General features: G+C 37.2%; 1 protein-coding gene and 1 long non-coding RNA gene across 3 annotated transcripts in view; one reads left to right on the top strand and one right to left on the bottom strand.

Moving 5' to 3' along the window:
• The window catches only part of PDC (phosducin), an 80,294-nt gene that overhangs the window by 42,646 nt on the left and 19,011 nt on the right, over positions 1 to 18,637 (top strand). The window lies entirely within an intron of this gene.
• LOC144340796 (uncharacterized) lies at positions 15,456 to 18,200 on the bottom strand. Its single transcript, XR_013417144.1, has 2 exons — positions 17,849 to 18,200; positions 15,456 to 16,239 (listed from the first exon to the last, which is right to left on the bottom strand). It is a non-coding gene; the product is annotated as an uncharacterized LOC144340796 (long non-coding RNA).

The raw sequence follows: 18,637 nt of genomic DNA, 5'->3' as shown, positions 1-18,637 counted from the left end.
GCTTTTAAGGCCGATGGCAGGAAATAACATCATATCCCACAATACATTCCTCTCCTTCTCTGCTGGAAATACAGCACTGGACTATGTGAGACCTGGACCATGAAATTGATCCAATAGCAATAATCATTCCTTGAGCAATGTGCTAGACACTGGGCAATGCAGTTCATATGTTTCAACACATTTACTTCTCACAAATCACCTATTAGGTTGGTGCTGTTATTGTTGTTATTATTATTATTTTTCAAATGAGGAAACCAGGGTGTGGAGGTTAGGTAATTTGCTCCAAATTGTACTGCTGTGAGTAGCATAGCCAGGATTCAAGTACACAACTGTCTGACTCTGGAGTCTGACCTCTTTACCACTCAGGCTGTTTGTGCTCAGTCTATAATCTACTGTTGTTTTGGAATTTTCTTTTACAAAGGGACATTTTTTTGTGTGATTCATTACATTATAAATACTGGCTTCTTTTAAAAAATTTCATTCAAGCAAAACACTCATTGTCTAGGCAATCCAACTTCTTTTAACAAAAACAGCAGACATAAACAAATTACGATTTATGTAGTCTGAATTTCACTACCATAAAACCAGAAAGCACAGTGTACACTTCTCAATCCACAGTCTTTTCCTAGAATGGTCTGAAAACCAACAATGACATCATTGGGGGGTAGACTAATTTCATAGCATATGACTGTATGGTGATGTGTTCTGCGTATGTTATTATCGAATTTTTAAATAAAGGTCATACGGGTAACACATCAAATAAGATATTTTAAAACTTCAGCTCTTCCCAAGTCAGCCACATTGTCCAGTCTTTACATCTACATATTTGCACTGTCATTTCCTGGGTAATTCTCTTTGTCTAATTTGACACCGCTGTCTCCTATATAGTCTCGGTCCTTACTTTAAAAAAAAAAATTCCTCTATAAATAATTGTTCAGTTGATAATTTCATCCTCTATAGAATAATTTAAGTTTTAAATATTTATGTTGGATCTGTGCAATGAAATAAAAATGTGTACAATGAAAGGAAGTACTTAGGCTTTACCATAACTAGCTGTGACATCCCTTTCCTCCACCACATAAAGAAGCAGAAATATGAACACAGAATTCAGAGGTTTAATTTAACATGATGGTGGTTTGGGGGCCCCAGCATCAGATGATAGTAATTATAGGCTTCTCTTGCCAAATTTAGTATTTTTGAAGTTGAGTCAAAGTTTTTATTTAAACCTAAATTTCAACTATTCATAAAGTTATTTTTATTAGTCAGACATCTCAAATGCTGTTTCTCAGTGATTATCTTGAAACTCCAGAGACACCCATTAAAAAATGCTTTTCCCCTTACATGCTTTGAACTGTTAGGTTTTTGTACCACTACTCTTTCATCTTTTTTAGCTTTGTATTTCTGATTTTTTGGCCAGTCCTAACATAATTAAAGTCTAAAGTTATTCTAAAAGAGAGTTAAGATCCTCAGCAAATCACTCTGCAAGGTATTTTTACATATTCTGTCCTAAAATATTTTATTTGGATGAAATATTTAACATTTAAACTGAAAAGTTACAAAATGAAAAACCTGTTCAGAAGAGTGTATGTGGAAGAGAAAAAAATAGGATATGTTGAACTCTAAGTGCATAAATAGGAGTTCCCCACTAATTTTTTTTTAACCAGCTGAAGAAATACAAACTTAACCAACCATCAAAATCTGTGTGTGTCAATTTACACTAAGTCCTCGCTTAACATCATTGATAGGTTTTTGGAAACTGGAACTTAAAGCAAAACAATATATAACAAAACTGATTGTACCATAGGCTAATTGATATAAACAGGAGTTATATGGCATATTTCTGGTCACAAAAACATCACCAACCTCTAAACAAAGACCAAAATACTTCCCATATTAAACATTTAAATAAGTGTGAGGTATACATGCATTTTAAAAATATTAATAAAAACAAGATAATTATTTACCTAATTATTCCAGTTCAGGGTGGCTGCTGGCTGGAGCCTCTCCCAGCAGTTCAGGGCACAGGGCGGGAACCATCCCTGGACAGGATACTATCCCGTGGCGGGACACACTTACACACACACACACACACTCAGATTGGGACCTTGTAGACATGTTAATTCACTTAATTTGCACATCTTTGTGATGTGGGAGGAAACAGCAGTAATTGGAGAAAACTCATGCAGATGGAGAACCTGCAAGCTCCACACAGACAGTGACCCTGACTGGGAATTATTATTATTATTTTTATCTCATCAATATTGTTATGAAATAACGTTTAATGGAATGAAGTTATTAGAGGTTCTGCTATATTTTCTTGTTGTTAGAATCAAGCCTTTATTTTAATTTAAACCATCATTTTGGTCAGTCAAGAAGGTATAGCGGTGTATTTCCTCCCACCAACTATGTGGCCCTTGTAAAGTTATTCTTGCACAATTCTCCAATGTGCAATTATTGCACGTTTCAAAACAGACTTACTCTGTCTTAAACGAAATCCAGCACCATCAATTCATAAAAACTGCTCAAACTACATTTAATAATAGAAACAGGAGATAATACCTTTCCAAAACACATGGTAGGCTGAATAATGGCCGTCAGAGATATTCAGATCCTAATCCCGGTAGCCTGTAAATGTTGCTTTATTTGGCCAAAAGAGACTTTGCTGATTTAATTAAATTAAGAATTTTGAGACGGAGAGATCCTCGTGGACAATCTTGGTGGCCCTAAATGTAATTTTAAGTGTGAAGAAAGAGAGAGCCCTAACTAGAGAAAGGAAGAAGGCCATCTTATCACTGACGCAGAGACTGGAGTGCTGTGACCAAGAGAGGAGGAATGCCAGCAACCTCTAGAAACTGGAAGAGACCAGGAACGCACTTTCCCCTAGAGACTGCAGAAGGAACTAGCCCTCTGACTACCCTGACTTTTGTCCGGTAAGATTCGTTTTGGAATTCGTGCCCCCAGGTGTGTAAGAGAATAAATTTCTATTTTTAAGACAACAGAAATTAAAAGCCAGTACATTTGGGGTAATTTATTACAGCGCCAATAGAAAACCAAGACAAGCCTGCCCCGCACCCCAAGTTTTGGGAGGGCTCCGCTCTCGCACCCGGCACCAGGACCCACTGGGCCTGCGCTCCTCGCGGCTTTCAGGGACCCTGCAGCCCCCACCCACCCGCCTGCAAAGCCGAGGGTTAAGCTGGGGAAAGGGGGCCTTTAGGAAAGAGACCCCCCTGGAAAAGCCCGGCAGCTCCAAAAACACGAATGAAACTCAGCTCTAGCCTCCGCCCCTCCAGTTGCTGGTGGTCCCTCTTGCGGTTCGTCTGAGGCTAGGGGACTAGGCGCATCGCCTAGCGAGACTCCAGTGGCCTTTCTGGCCAGTTTGTAACCGGAACTAGACCGACCCCGGCCGCCCCCTCCAGTGCTGGAGCGGGTGAGGAATGGCCACGCCGGGGAGGCGGGGGAGGGAAGCCTGGGCCACTGTGGGGCCTGACCTTTGCTCTACCTCTTAGGTGCTCACGACCCAGAGTGGTGCCCTGCTTGGCACTGCCACTGGATCCTCTGGCTTATGAAGCCGTCCAGGACAGGATTGGGGGGGTGGTGGTCCTTAGTTCTCTTAGTGGGGTCATGCAGAGCGGTTTCCTCGAGGTCCCACGCCCGTCTCAGGAAGCCGGAAACGCAAGATGCCGGGCCCTCGGCCCAAACCCGTGACGCGGCCCAAGGGGCAAGGCGGATACCCAGGCGAGGCCTAAAGGGCCGGACTCTGACCACCCCCTCCGGACGCTGCAGGGCTCCGCCGGCCAGAGGCGGCCTTGGCGCCAACCACACCTACCAGCGAGGGCCCCCGGGCCCCACGATGCGCCCTCCTAGTCCCATTGCTCCTTCGGGGAGTTCCGAGGTGACTCAGAGACGCAGCTGACACAATTCTGAGGCCCCCAGGTAAGCCTGGAGCTACGGGATGGAGACGTTACCTGGTTTTGAAAGGCCCAGCTAAGCCAGCGAGACCCGCGTGCGCTCCGCGGGGAAGCAAGCCTCCCCAGGGGCTCACCTGGAAGCGCTCCAGCCCCCTGGTCCTTATCTCTGAATCGAAACCCGAACCTGGACCCATCTAGATAGTTGGACTGAGCAATTAAGGACGCTTCACTCTCAACTGTTAGCATTTTTTCCTAAGGCTCTCGGAGCCGGAATCAGCTGGAAAGGAACATTGCTAAGTAGGAATTTCAGGCACCTGTGAACTGAGCCTACTCAACAATCAGCACTTACTCTTAACCAAACTCAGCAAAGGAAGAAAGATCAAGTTGCTGAGGATGCACAGAGCCACCTGGGTGCGGTCCTTTAGAAACAGGAATTCTGAGTCAGTAGATATGGAAATGTTATGGTTTGCAGTCTTCAGAACATGCTGCTTTTATGCCTTTCACATGATTCTCCTTGGACTGCCACGTAAAGTCCAAGAAACAAGTCGAATGTTTGTATATTCATAGAAAAAACATCTGTAAGGGTGCACACCGACTGTTAACCACGTTTCGCGGGTAGGGGAAACAAGGGAGTTACATTTTTTACTCCATTGACTTTGGATTTTGTATTTTTCCAGTTATATTTACTTTCATAATTTAGAAAGCTAATAAAACATGTTTAAAGAAACAACAACAAAAAAGAAAACTAAGACAACATTTTACATATATGGCTGCATTTTATAAATAGGAGAATTGTTGCCAAATATGTTAAAGTCAATTTACTAATCTTTCAAAACCAGCATTCTCAAAGTTAAGTAATGAAGTGAGAGAACTTCTGGTTTCCAGTCTAGTATGTAAGGAGCTTAAAAGTTGCTCCTGTGTCCTAAAAAGTTTTAAAAAACTCAACAAACTGAAAAAAATCAATTCTTCTTTAAACTGCCATAGAAATGAGGTTATAGGCACTTACCATTTGTAAATTTGCTTACATGGATTAACTCATTTACATGGATTAATACAACTGTTAATTGTGAGACACAGGATTTAGGGACATTTTACAGACACAGAAATGTTAAGCAATTTGCCTAAGCCCTGTCCTCCAATGCACTCTGAGAAGGCACCACAGTGCTTTTCGCCCTTGAATAGGTAAACCCTTTCCATGTAAGTTGGCTATTTTTTGAGGTACCAGTCTGAAGAATCATTTCAAATAATTATCAATATTTAGACTTACAAAAGATATAATACCTAATCATCAATTCCAAGTTCCCCATTGTAGTGAGATATAATTGATACTACATTCTTTAAAATGTATTTATTTATCAAATACAAATAAAGAGCCTTCTACGTACAAGACACCACTGCAGTAGAGTTGGCCACTGAGGAGCTAACAATCCACCAAAGAAATGCCATGAGTAAGTATAACAAAGAGATGGTCAGATAAATCATTTCCAAGCAAATGCTTTCTTAATTTGCTGAGTTTAGATATTTTTAAACATCAAATGTATTTGTTTTCCTAAGTTTTGTCATTCTTGGCTGGGGTCAAAAATAAACGTCTATTTCCTTATTTAACGTTTTCTTTACCAACTGCTCACCACCAGGTGGTTGTTTCAATTAACCAACTGTTATATAATCTAGCTTAAAAGAAGGGCCAGGCCTGGTGGCTCAGGCCTGCAATCCAAGCACTTTAGGAGGCAGAGGCAGGAGGATCGCTTGAGCTCAGTGGTTTGAGAGCAACCTGGGCAACGTGGTGAAACCTCGCCTCTACAAAAAATACAAAAATTAACCAGGCATGGGGGCATGCACCTGTAGTCCAGCCTACTTGGGAGGCTGAGGTGGGAAGATCACCTGAATTCTGGGAGGTGGAGGCTACAGTGAGCTGAGATCGTGGCACTGCACTCCAGCCTGGGCGACAGGGATTGTAAAGGAAAAAAACCATGAACAATTTAATCCAAGGACTATTAATGGTTTTACTATTATAAGTTGAATAAATGAGTAACCATGGTAAAACTAACTGAATTACAGACTCAGCATCTGCTCAGTTCCAGAGAACTGAACCACAAAATACTTTCAACTTCATAAGTAATATTTTTACTAATACAAAGAATTCACTTTTTCTGGGTGAAGCATTTCATGTAATACAATGTCTGTAATAGCACTGACTAGCCCTTTTCTGACAAGTTTTCTCAGCAGCAATTTGATATTTAAAAAACTGTAAACCCTGGTAAGCCAACAATGTATTGCAATAGTAGTAAGAAATAAATATTCACTTAATTCAATAAAGCAACTCTTCAATGTTATTTTTATATTAGCCAAAGATTTAAGCCAGAATAAGAAAAAACAAATAACTAAAAGAAATATAATCCAACTTAATAAAATAAATAGCATACTTTCTAGCAGAAGGCAAGAAATAACTAAGATCAGAGCAGAACTGAAGGAGATAGAGACACAAAAAACCCTCCAAAAAAATCAATGAATCCAGGAGCTGGTTTTTTGAAAAGATCAACAAAATTGATAGACCGCTAGCAAGACTAATAAAGAAGAAAAGAGAGAAGAATCAAATAGATGCAATAAAAAATGATAAAGGGGATATCACCACTGACCCCACAGAAATACAAACTACCATCAGAGAATACTATAAACACCTCTACACAAATAAACTAGAAAACCTAGAAGAAATGGATAATTTCCTGGACAGTTACACTCTCCCAAGACTAAACCAGGAAGAAGCTGAATCCCTGGATAGACCAATAGCAGGCTCTGCAATAATTAACAGCCTACCAACCAAAGAAAGTCCAGGACCAGACAGATTCACAGCTGAATTCTACCAGAGGTACAAGGAGGAGCTGGTACCATTCCTTCTGAAACTATTCCAATCAATAGAAAAAGAGGGAATCCTCCCTAACTCATTCTATGAGGCCACCATCATCCTGATACCAAAGCCTGGCAGAGACACAACAAAAAAAGAGAATTTTAAACCAATATCCCTGATGAACATCAATGCAAAAATCTTCAATAAAATACTGGCAAACCGAATCCAGCAGCACATCAAAAAGCTTATCCACCATGATCAAGTGGGCTTCATCCCTGGGATGCAAGGCTGGTTCAACATAATGCAAATCAATAAATGTAATCCAGCATATAAACAAAACCAAAGACAAAAACCTCATGATTATCTCAATAGATGCAGAAAAGGCCTTTGACAAAATTCGACAGCCCTTCATGCTAAAAACGCTCAATAAATTCAGTATTGATGGAACTTATCTCAAAATAATAAGAGCTATTGATGACAAACCCACAGCCAATATCATACTGAATGGGCAAAAACTGGAAGCAGTCTCTTTGAAAACTGGCACAAGACAGGGATGCCCTCTCTCACCACTCCTATTCAACATAGTGTTGGAAGTTCTGGCTAGGGCAATCAGGCAAGAGAAAGAAATAAAGGGTATTCAGTTAGGAAAAGAAGAACTCAAATTGTCCCTGTTTGCAGATGACATGATTGTATATCTAGAAAACCCCATCGTCTCAGCCCAAAATCTCCTTTAGCTGATAAGCAACTTCAGCAAAGTCTCAGGATACAAAATCAATGTGCAAAAATCACAAGCATTCTTATACACCAGTAACAGACAAACAGAGAGCCAAATCATGAATGAACTCCCATTCACAATAGCTTCAAAGAGAATAAAATACATAGGAGTCCAACTTACAAGGGATGTAAAGGACCTCTTCAAGGAGATCTACAAACCACTGCTTAGTGAAATAAAAGAGGACAGAAACAAATGGAAGAACATACCATGCTCATGGATAGGAAGAATCAATATTGTGAAAATGGCCATACTGCCCAAGGTAATTTATAGATTCAATGCCATCCCCATTAAGCTACCAATGACTTTCTTCACAAAATTGGAAAAAACTGCTTTAAAGTTCATATGGAACCAAAAAAGACCCCGCATTGCCAAGAAATTCCTAAGCCAAAAGAATAAAGCTGGAGGCATCATGCTACCTGACTTCAAACTATGCTACCAGGCTACAGTAACCAAAACAGCATGGTACTGGTAGCAAAACAGAGATATAGACCAATGGAACAGAACAGAGCCCTCAGAAATAATATCACATGTCTACAGCCATCTGATCTTTGACAAACCTGACAAAAACAAGAAATGGGGAAAGGATTCCCTATTGAATAAATAGTGCTCGGAAAATTGGCTAGCCATAAGCAGAAAGCTGAAACTGGATCCTTTCCTTACTCCTTATATGAAAATTAATTCAAGATGGATTAGAGACTTAACTGTTAGACCTAAAGCCATAAAAACCCTAAAAGAAAACCTAGGTAATACCATTCAGGAGATAGGCATGGGCAAGGACTTCATATCTAAAACACCTAAAGCAACGGCAACAAAAGTCTAAATTGACAAATGGGATCTAATTAAACTAAAGAGCTTCTGCACAGCAAAAGAAACTACCATCACAGTGAACAGGCAATATACAGAATGGGAGAAATTTTTTGCAATCTACTCATCTGACAAAGGGCTAACATACAGAACCTACAAAGAACTCAAACAAATTTACAAAAAAAAAAAACAACCCCATCAAAAAGTGGGCAAAGGATATGAACAGACACTTCTCAAAAGAAGACATTCATACAGCCAACAGACACATGAAAAAATGCTCATCATCACTGGCCATCAGAGAAATGCAAATCAAAACCACAATGAGATACCATCTCCCACCAGTTAGAATGGCGATAACTAAAAAGTCAGGAAACAACAGGTGCTGGAGAGGATGTGGAGAAATAGGAACACTTTTATACTGTTGATGGGACTGTAAACTAGTTCAACCATTGTGGAAGACAGTGTGGCGATTCCTCAAGGATCTAGAACTAGAAATACCATTTGACCTAGCCATCTCATTACTGGGTATATACCCAAACGATTATAAATCATGCTGCTATAAAGACGCATGCACATGTATGTTTATTGCAGCACTATACAAATAGCAAAGACTTGGAATCAACCCAAATGTCCATCAGTGACAGACTGGATTAAGAAAATGTGGCACATATACACCATGGAATACTATGCAGCCATAAAAAAGGATGAGTTCGTGTCCTTTGTAGGGACATGGATGCAGCTGGAAACCATCATTCTCAGCAAACTATCACAAGAACAGAAAACCAAAAACCGCATGTTCTCACTCATAGGTGGAAATTGAACAATGAGATCACTTGGACATAGGAAGGGGATCATCACACACCGGGGCCTATTGTGAGGAGGGGGGAGGGTGGAGGGATAGCATTAGGAGATATACCTAATGTAAATGACGAGTTAATGGGTGCAGCACACCAACATGGCACATGTATACATATGTAACAAAACTGCACGTTGTGCACATGTACCCTAGAATTTAAAGTATAATAAAACAATAATAATAATAACAACAATAAAAAAAGAAGATACACAACTAAGAGGTAGACTTATGACTTGAACCTCAGTTCGTATGACTCCATAGTCTGTGAGTTTAACTACATCTCTACCTTCCATTCTCTTCTACATATCAAATTAAATTTTCAGATTCTAAAAAAAAAAAAAAACATACTTTCTACTTATTTTTCAATGCTTGTCAAGTTTTATAAATGTGCAGGTCCTATACAAATAAAAAATTTTAATAATAGGTTCCAAACTATAGACTCAAAATGCAAAGCAAAAAAATCAGATGAATAACCCCAAAGAGAAATAATACAAAAATGTTCATTATAAAGGTATATATTTCTAATATTCAAAGGCAAGATATATAGATGTCTGAGCATGCTAAACTGTAGTCTCCCATAAAAGAAATAAGTCCTGAACATCCCAGAGGTAAAGAAAACAATGAGGTTTCAAAAGTAGGCACTAAAATTATTTGAATTAAGACACAAGAAAAGATACATAGAAATGAGGGAAGCAGAGGAAGCAAAAATAAAAATACTGATAATAAAATTATTAGCTGCTCATTATATGCTATTGTGTTAAGTAATTTATATTTATTAGATTCTCACATCCATGATATAAAGTCAATATTCTTATTCTTTTATAGATTAGAAATCAGAGGCTCAGAGAAGGATATCACTACAACAATGAGCAAAAGAACTAGGGCTTGAGCATGGGCATTTCTTACTCTAAAAATAATGTTCTTAACTGCTGCCATGTGCTAACCTACTTAGCAAGCAAAAAGAAATAGGAAAAAAAAATGACTCTTTTAATTTTGTGTGGTTTTCTATTTTGAAATAATTTCAAGCACACCTAGAGGGAAGAATATTACAAAAGAGAGAATTATTAAACAAATGTGATAAAATGTTAACAATTGAAGGATCTGGGAGAAGAATATTATGGAGTTCCATGTATCATCCTTGTAACTTTTAGGTATGTTTAAAATTATTTCAAATTTAAAAGTCACAAAAAAATTTAACTGTGTATTTTTACACATTTTTTTCCTTAATCAGAATCATTAGAGAGTAAATTTGTAGATGTGGTGCCCCATTATCTCTACATACTTCAGTGTGTATTTCCTAAGAGTAAGAACATTCACTAATCGTCTTAATAATGTCCTTAAAACCCAAGAACTATTGTAATCCAGAATCCTGTAATCCAGGATCATATATTGCATTTAGCTGCCATGTCTCTTTAATCTCCTTAATCGGAAATAGTTCTTTTTCTCTTTCACAACCTTTCCCATGGAAGGCCAGTTACTTTGTAGAATGCCCCTCAGTTTTGTCTGATATTTCCTCATGATTAAATTCGGACCACATATTTTTGGTAACAATATCACAGAAGCTGTGCTGTGTCTTTTTCACAATCAGAATGCACATGATGTCAGTTTGTCTCATTGTTGGTGATTTTTAACTGATCAAGTCATTAAATGGTTTCTATCGGGTTTTTCCACTGTAAATTTGTTTTTTTTTCTCTTTGTAATTTATACATAATTTGTGGGGAAATAACTTGAGGCTATATAAATATCCTGCTCCTCATCAAACTGCCACACAATAGGTTTAGCATCCATTAATAATTCTTACCTGAATGAAATATTACCATGATGGTTACCTAATAGCTCATTTTTTAACTCTTTATTCCTTCTACATCTTGGTTGGCATTTTACTATAAAGAAGGGATTTTCCTTTTCCCCCATTTATTTATATCAGTATATACCCATAAGTCCTTACTTTATTCTATAGATTAAATCCATTATTATTGTCATTTTGATGCTCAAATTTTTCCAAATTTGACCAGTGGAGCCCTTTCGAGCTGATTCCTGTATCCTTCTGATACATCGCCCTGATTTTTTTAGCATGCTTTAATTTTCGGCATAAGATTGTATCTTAGGCTCATTTTGTACTTTTCTGTTCCAGCCCTAGCTAGTTTCTTTCCCAACATGCCTTCATTTATTTTAGCGAAGACATTGTTTATCAAGATTTGAGTACTAAATATACTCACTACTACTGGGGTATCATTGTTTTGGGCCCTCTTAGTGCACAGAGCTGGGAAATGCATACACATACATAGGTAGATGATAGGGATAGATAGATGGGTGGATAGATAAGTTCGATAGATGATAAATAGATAGATAGATAATAGATAAACAGAGAGATACTCAGATAGCTGATAGACAGGTACATAGAACAAGCTGTGAATTAATACTGATATCTTCAATCCCAATCACAGGATTCACTCTACTCTTTTCCCAATCCCATGGCTGTCTTCCTTTCAACAATGAGGAATCAGACTTCTTTTACACTCAATTTATTTGTTTGCCCAATCCTTAAAAACACATAAAGCAGTAACATATTACTAACTTACAACATCAAAAACAACAGTGCTACTTATTAAAGTTCAGTACTTATATGTAGTTCTTTTGGTCTTTATTCCTAGGTTAAGTTTCCAAAACACTATATCAAAAAATAACTTGGGTCCATTGCCCCCATCTTCAATGTGATTGTATTTTTATTTGAAATACTTTCACTTGTTTCTGTTTGAATTCCATTTTAGATTCCTCTGATTTTTATTAGATTTATTTTGTGGGTTTAGTTTGAGTATGTAAAATATTAGCAAGATTACAAAAGTTAAAACTGTATGAAAAATTATACTTGGGGAGGCATCACTCCCTCATTCTCAACTGTTGATGCTCACTCACTCCTAGTAGGTAACCAATCTTATTGGTTTCTGGGTTTTTCATTCCTGCGTTTCTTTTTGCAAAAATGAACAGATATATGTATATTTTCTTGTATCTCCTTCTTTCTCTTACCCAAAAGATAGCATACTATATATACTTCATACAATTTTAACTTTGCTTTTCCAACTTAACAATATATTCTGCAAATCACTTCATATCAGTCTTAGAGATCTTTTCCTTTTAAATTTCCATAGTACTTCATTCTATGAATGTGCCATAATTAATTTAGCCAACCTCCTATGGATGGACATTTAGGTTGTTCCTAATATTGTAAAATTACAAACAATGCTTCAATAAATAAATGTGTGCATATAAATTCTCATACAGTTAGATATATATTTTCAGGGTAAATACTCAGAAGTGGAATTGCTAGGTCAAAAGGTAATAACAGGTAATTTTGTTAGATAATGTCAAATTTTCCTTTATAAGTTTTGTACCAATTTTTATTCCTACCAGGAATGTATGAAAGTGCTATCCCACATCTTGCCAGCAGAATATGTCGCAAAGATTTTTGAGTTTTTGCGTATCTGATAAGTCAGGAAGGGTATCAGTATAATTTTACTTTCTCATATTCTCACTTATCATATTATGAGTAAAACTGAACATATTTCCTTATGTTTAAGAGCCATCTATGTATGTAGACATGTTTTATATATAATATACATATTATAGACTATATGGTGTTAGAAGTTAGATTAATGATTACTCTCAGAGAAAGACAAATGGTGACTGGCAGTAAAATGTGAAAATTCAATGAGCTCATGATATATGCACTTTTTGAATATATTTCATTGAAAGATATTTTTTAATAATGACTGTCTTCCAAATAGAAGAAGGAATTTATAGGGATTAAGGAAAATATAATCAATCAAAAGGAAATTTGGTAATAAGAGAGGAAGGCAAAAATTAAATCATATAAATGTCATTAAAAAATTAAAACATAAAATGATAGGTGTTAAATCTATCAGTCATCACAACAAATGTACATGGACTACGTTATCCAATTAAAAGAGAGACATTAGCAATTTAGATAGAATAGACAGTATATACCTATATGGTATTTACAAGAGACATTTTTTTTTATAATAGCCATCCTAACAGATATAAGGTGATATTTTAAAGTGGTTTTGATTTGCACTTCCCCGATAATGAGTAATGTTCAGCATCTTTTCATATACTTATTGGCCATTTGTATGTCTCATTTGGAGAAATATCTATTCAAATCCTTTGTCCAGTTTTTATTTCTTATGTTTTTTTTTTATTTTTTCAATTTATGACTGCTCTGTAAAGGTTTTGACTTTTTAATAAGGTTATGTGCTTTTTGCTATTGAGTTGAAGGAGATCCTTATATATTTTAGATATTGACCCCTAATTAGATAAGTGGCCTGCAAATATTTTCTTCCACTTCATGGGTTGGCTTTTCATTATGTTAAATGTTTCCTTTGCTTGTAGAAACTTTTTAGTTTGATGTAGTATCATTTGTCTACTTTCGCTTTTGTTGCCTGTGCTTTTGGCGACATATCCAAGAAATCATTGCCAAGACTAATGTCACAAAAATTTCCCGTTTTCTTCTAGGAGTTTTACAGTTTCAGGTTTTATATTGAAGTCTAATCCATTTCAAGTTGATTTTGTATATAGTGTAAGATAAAGGTCTCACTTCATTCTTTTACATGTGGAATCCACTCTCCCGACACCATTTTGTTGAAAAAACTGTTCTTTCCCCATCATGTATTCTTGGCACCCTTGTTATAAATCAGTTGACCATATATGTGTGGGATTATTTCTGGACCCTTTATTCTGTTGCATTGCTATATGTGTCTGTCTTTATGTGAGTACCATACTACGTTAATTACTGTAGCTTTTTAATCAACTTTGAAACCAGGAAGTGTTATGCCTACAGTTTTGTTCTTTCTAAAGATAGTTTAGGGTATTTAGGGTCCTTTGTGAATTTTAGGATTGATTTTCTATTTACATAAAAAATTGGATTATTGATAAAGATTAAATACAACCTGTAAATTGGTTTAGGTGGTATTAAAATTGTAACATTATTAAATCTTCCACTCTAGGAAAATGAGATGTCTTTACATTTTATTTTCAGCAATGTCTTGTAGTTTTCAGGATCTAAGTCTTTTATCTATTTAGTTGTTAAGTATTTTATTCTTTTCGATACAATTGTAAATGAGATTGTTTTCTCTAATTCCCTTTCACATAGTTCATTGTTAGTGTATAGAGACACAACATATTTTTGTATGTTGATTTTTTATCCTGCAATATCATTAAATATATTTGTTAGCTCTAACAGTTGGGTTTATTTTTTATTGATACAGAATAATTGTACATATTTATGAGGTACGTGTGATATTTTAATACATGCATACAATGTTTAACGATCAAATCATGGTATTTAGGATATGCATATACTTGAATATTTATCATTTCTTTCGGCTGGGAACATTTCATATCTCTTCTAGACAATCTATTAACATTAGTCACTCTACGGTGCTATCAAAACTTATTCCTTCTGTCTAACTCTAGTTTTGAACTCATTAACCAACTTCTCTTCATCTCCTATCCCTTCCCAGCCTCTGTGAACTAGCATTCCATTCTCTTCCTCCATGAGATAAACTTTTTAGTTCCCATTTATGGGTAAGAACATGCGATATTTGTCTTTCTGTACTCGGCTTGTTTCACTTAAGGTAATGTCCTGTCTCTATCTCTTTATCTCTTAAAAAAACAGTAGAAAATGTAAACTAAGTGAAACAAATTAAGCAATAGTTAAGCAATGGAGCATCGATTATTTCCTTAGACAATTTTATGGTCATGTGATGTGCTGCATACCAGTCAAAATAATAGTTATGAGATTTTAAATATCTGGTGCCATACATGTCATAGAAAATTTTGCTAAGTTGTCTATATCTCAAATTAGATATTTGAACTCATACAAATTAAAAGGTAAATTTGGCAAAATCAACCCCCCGCCTCTTTTTTTTTTTTTGAGATGGAGTCTCGCTCTGTCTCCCAGGCTGGAGGAGTGAGGAGCGTGATCTCAACTCACTGCAACCTCCGCCTCCCGAGTTCAAGCGATTCTCCTCCCTCAGCTTCCCGAGTAGCTGGGACTACAGTCACCCGCCACCACGCCTGGCTAATTTTTTGTATTTTTTAGTAGAAACAGGTTTTCGCCGTGTTAGCCAGGATAGTCTCGATCTCCTGACCTCGTGATCCGCCCCCCTCAGGCTCCCAAAGTGCTGGGATTACAGGCATGAGCCACCACGCCCGGCCTGTTTTATTCTTTTATTATCATTTTTCCCTGTGTTTTGAATCATACCAAATGTTTGTGGAAAATGCCAAGATGCATTTACTTGCTTTTGTTGACATTTTAGGTTTAATTTTATTGCCTATGATCCATACAGTGATGTATAGAAATAGATTGTGTGTTATTTAGTGGAGGAACAGTGGATTTGCAACCTGGGTTAGAATGCTGATTCTCATTTCCTAGAGGTGTGACCATTAACTAGCTACTAGACCTCTCTACAACAGCTTGCACAGTAAAATAGAGGCAATAGTACCCTTCATATCTTGTTATGAGGATTAAATGATATAATAATATAGCACCACAATTTTTAAGGTCCTATGTAAAACAGTTCATATCATTATTTAAAACCACTTCCTAATTATTTCAAAATTTCTTCCTAATTCCTGTGAATCTTTACGACTGCTCTTCTTCTGGCTTGATTTCTGATGTCTTTCAAGGAATCATCTTTTTGTACCTTACTGTATTTTTTCCATTTACCTTTTATTTGACTTTAAATATTCATTGCTTTGATTGGAAAGTCTCCAGAAAACCACCTTTTTTTTAATCTTGTTTCCATGTCCTGAGAGCCCATAAAAGATGTGATTTTAAAAAATCAAATCTTATTATTGAACATCTTCAGTGGAGCCAGCCTTTCACTTCTAGTATTTTGTTTTCTTATGTTACATCATGGTCTTTAAAAAAAGAAAATGAAAATACCACTTGCATTTGTAAATTTCTTGGTTTTCTGCCAGAAACTTCATAGAAATCCTTTTGGAGTTCTCTTCTGAGAATAACATTCATTTTCTGGAAAAATATGCATAATGGAATGTGAAAAGCAAATTATTTATTGCATTCGGTATGCATTCCCTGTAAAGATAGCAAAATATGTGGAGTAAAATTGAAATATGCTCAGATTTTTTAAAAGAATATGTGGACCGGGCACGGTGGCTCATGCCTGTAATACCAGCACTTTGGGAGGCCAAAGTGGGAATATTACTTGAGGTCAGGAGTTCAAGAACAGCCTGGTCAATATGGTGAAACCTTGTCTCTACTAAAAATGCAAAAATTAGCTGGGCATGGTGGTGCAGGCCTGTAATCCCAGCTACTCGGGAGGCCTAGGCAGGAGAATTGCTTGGATCTGGGAGGCAGAGTTTGCAGTGAGCTGGAATTGCACCCCTGCACCCCCCCCCCCCGAAGACAGAGCAAGATTCTGTCGAGAGAGAGAGAGAGAGAGAGAGAGAGAGAGAGAGAGAGAGAGAGAGAGAGAGAAGAAATGTGATCCCCAAAGTTGGAGCTGGGGCCCTCTGGGAGGTGTTTAGGTCATGGGAGCAGATCCTTCCTGAATGGCTTGGGGCCCTCCTAGCAGTAAGGAGTTCACATGAGATCTGGTTGTTAAAAAGTCTGGGACCTCCCTCCTGTCTCTGTTGCCCCACTGTCACCATGTGACACACTAGCTCCCCTTTGCCTTCTGCCATTAATAAAAGCTTCCTGAGGCCTCACCAGAATCAGTTACTGATGCCATGCTTCTTGTACAGTTTACAGAACTGTGAGTCAAACAAACCTCTTTTCTTTATGAATTACCCAGCCTCAGGTGGGTATCACTAGATATAAAGGAATATCTAGTGATATTGGACTATCATGGAAACTTCCTTCAGTAGAAATAAAAATTTCTTGATGATAGAGGATAATGTTTTATCCTCCATCTTTTGACAATATTTTTCAAAAGATGGAGGATAAAACATCAAATTGCTACTCCAGAGTTAATTCTGTCCAGCAAAGAAAAAACCAACCAGTAACAAGGATGTGTTGTAAACCTTCAAAAGGAAACCACTAAGGGACTTAAGCTACAAAAAGAAAAGAAAAGGAAGGCTGACTATAGAAGAATAAGTGCTACAGATATATAGAAGGCAATGAGCATTACAGAAGAAAGGCGCCTGTAATCCCAGCTACTTGGGAGGCTGAGGCAGAAGAGTTACTTGACCCCAGGACTTCAAGGCCAGCCTGGGTAACATAATGAGACCCCCTTCTCTTAAAAAAAAAAAAAGTTATATATTCTTTTGTCAAAGACTCTTTAAAAGAAAAAACTTCAAGAGATAATAAAATTCTGATAATAACTATCTCCACATATTTTTAGGAAAGGAGAAAGATAAAGTGGCTGATGTTGTAACATCTCAGTGAATGCCCAGATGATTTGTTAAAGGATACCATAAAAAGGTGGAAAAAAGGGTATGCAATCAAATATGATAAAATAATATTAAGAATACTATAATCCAAAGTAAACTAGGTTTCAAAAATATGTTAAGAATAAAAAGATTTTAAATTATGCATATAGTAAGAAGACAATGAAGGAAGACATGTCTCCTCTTTGCATGAATAATAAATTGCAAAGAGAAAGAGAAACTGGAATTCTTACCTTGCTTTCCTCTTCTCAATCAAGAAGAATAAAATTCAGACAAGAAAGAGTAGAACACATATCGGAAAAGGGAAATAAAATCCTAAACAGAATAAATTACAGCACTATCTCATTCTGGTAAGTCTTTTCAGCAGTATGGTCTTGTTTCCAACATGCCCTTCCAGCTCTAAATTTAATTCTGCTATTTGAAGATTGAGGGACATGTTTTCAAGTTCAAAGTAAGATAAGGTTTATTTTTAGTAAAAACCATGTCTGCCAGAGCATCTGCTTCACTTACACCCTTTATTACTAAAAATGCCCCAGCCCCTACTGAAAGGGTAGCCCTATGTAGGTCACATAACCTTGCCATCTGGCTAAAGCTGATTAGACCAAGGGTGTGACCTTGGCCAAATTATGCCAATGGCATAATGAAACAAAATGGTTTGGGCTAAACAAATCAGATTCTCCCAGAATACTCATTTGGAAACATGGAAATAGCCAAGCTGTTATCAATAGATGGGAGGCTTAAAAAATTTCTATAGATAGGTGTCTTGAGTAGAGTCAAGGCCATGAGGGGGGTTATGGAAAACAGAAGAAATAAGAAAATAAATACTGAGGAAGCACAGGCTGTAAAGTAAAGGTGATATGGAAGGCCTTAGGAAGAGTATTAACTAGTGACAGAAGATCAGCCATGGCAGGAGGAGCAGGGTTGGGGGCAGGCAGTGCATGCTGTTAGTGGGATGGAAAGCCGCAGTCTTGGTGTTTGAGTCCTTCTGGGAAGATCAACAGACCCCTCCCAGCTGCTAAGGT

Source organism: Macaca mulatta, chromosome 1 (assembly GCF_049350105.2).
Source record: "Macaca mulatta isolate MMU2019108-1 chromosome 1, T2T-MMU8v2.0, whole genome shotgun sequence".
NCBI classification, from domain to species: Eukaryota; Metazoa; Chordata; class Mammalia; order Primates; family Cercopithecidae; genus Macaca; species Macaca mulatta.
Note: the sequence above shows the minus strand (reverse complement) of the source record. Positions and strands in the feature narration are given on the sequence as shown.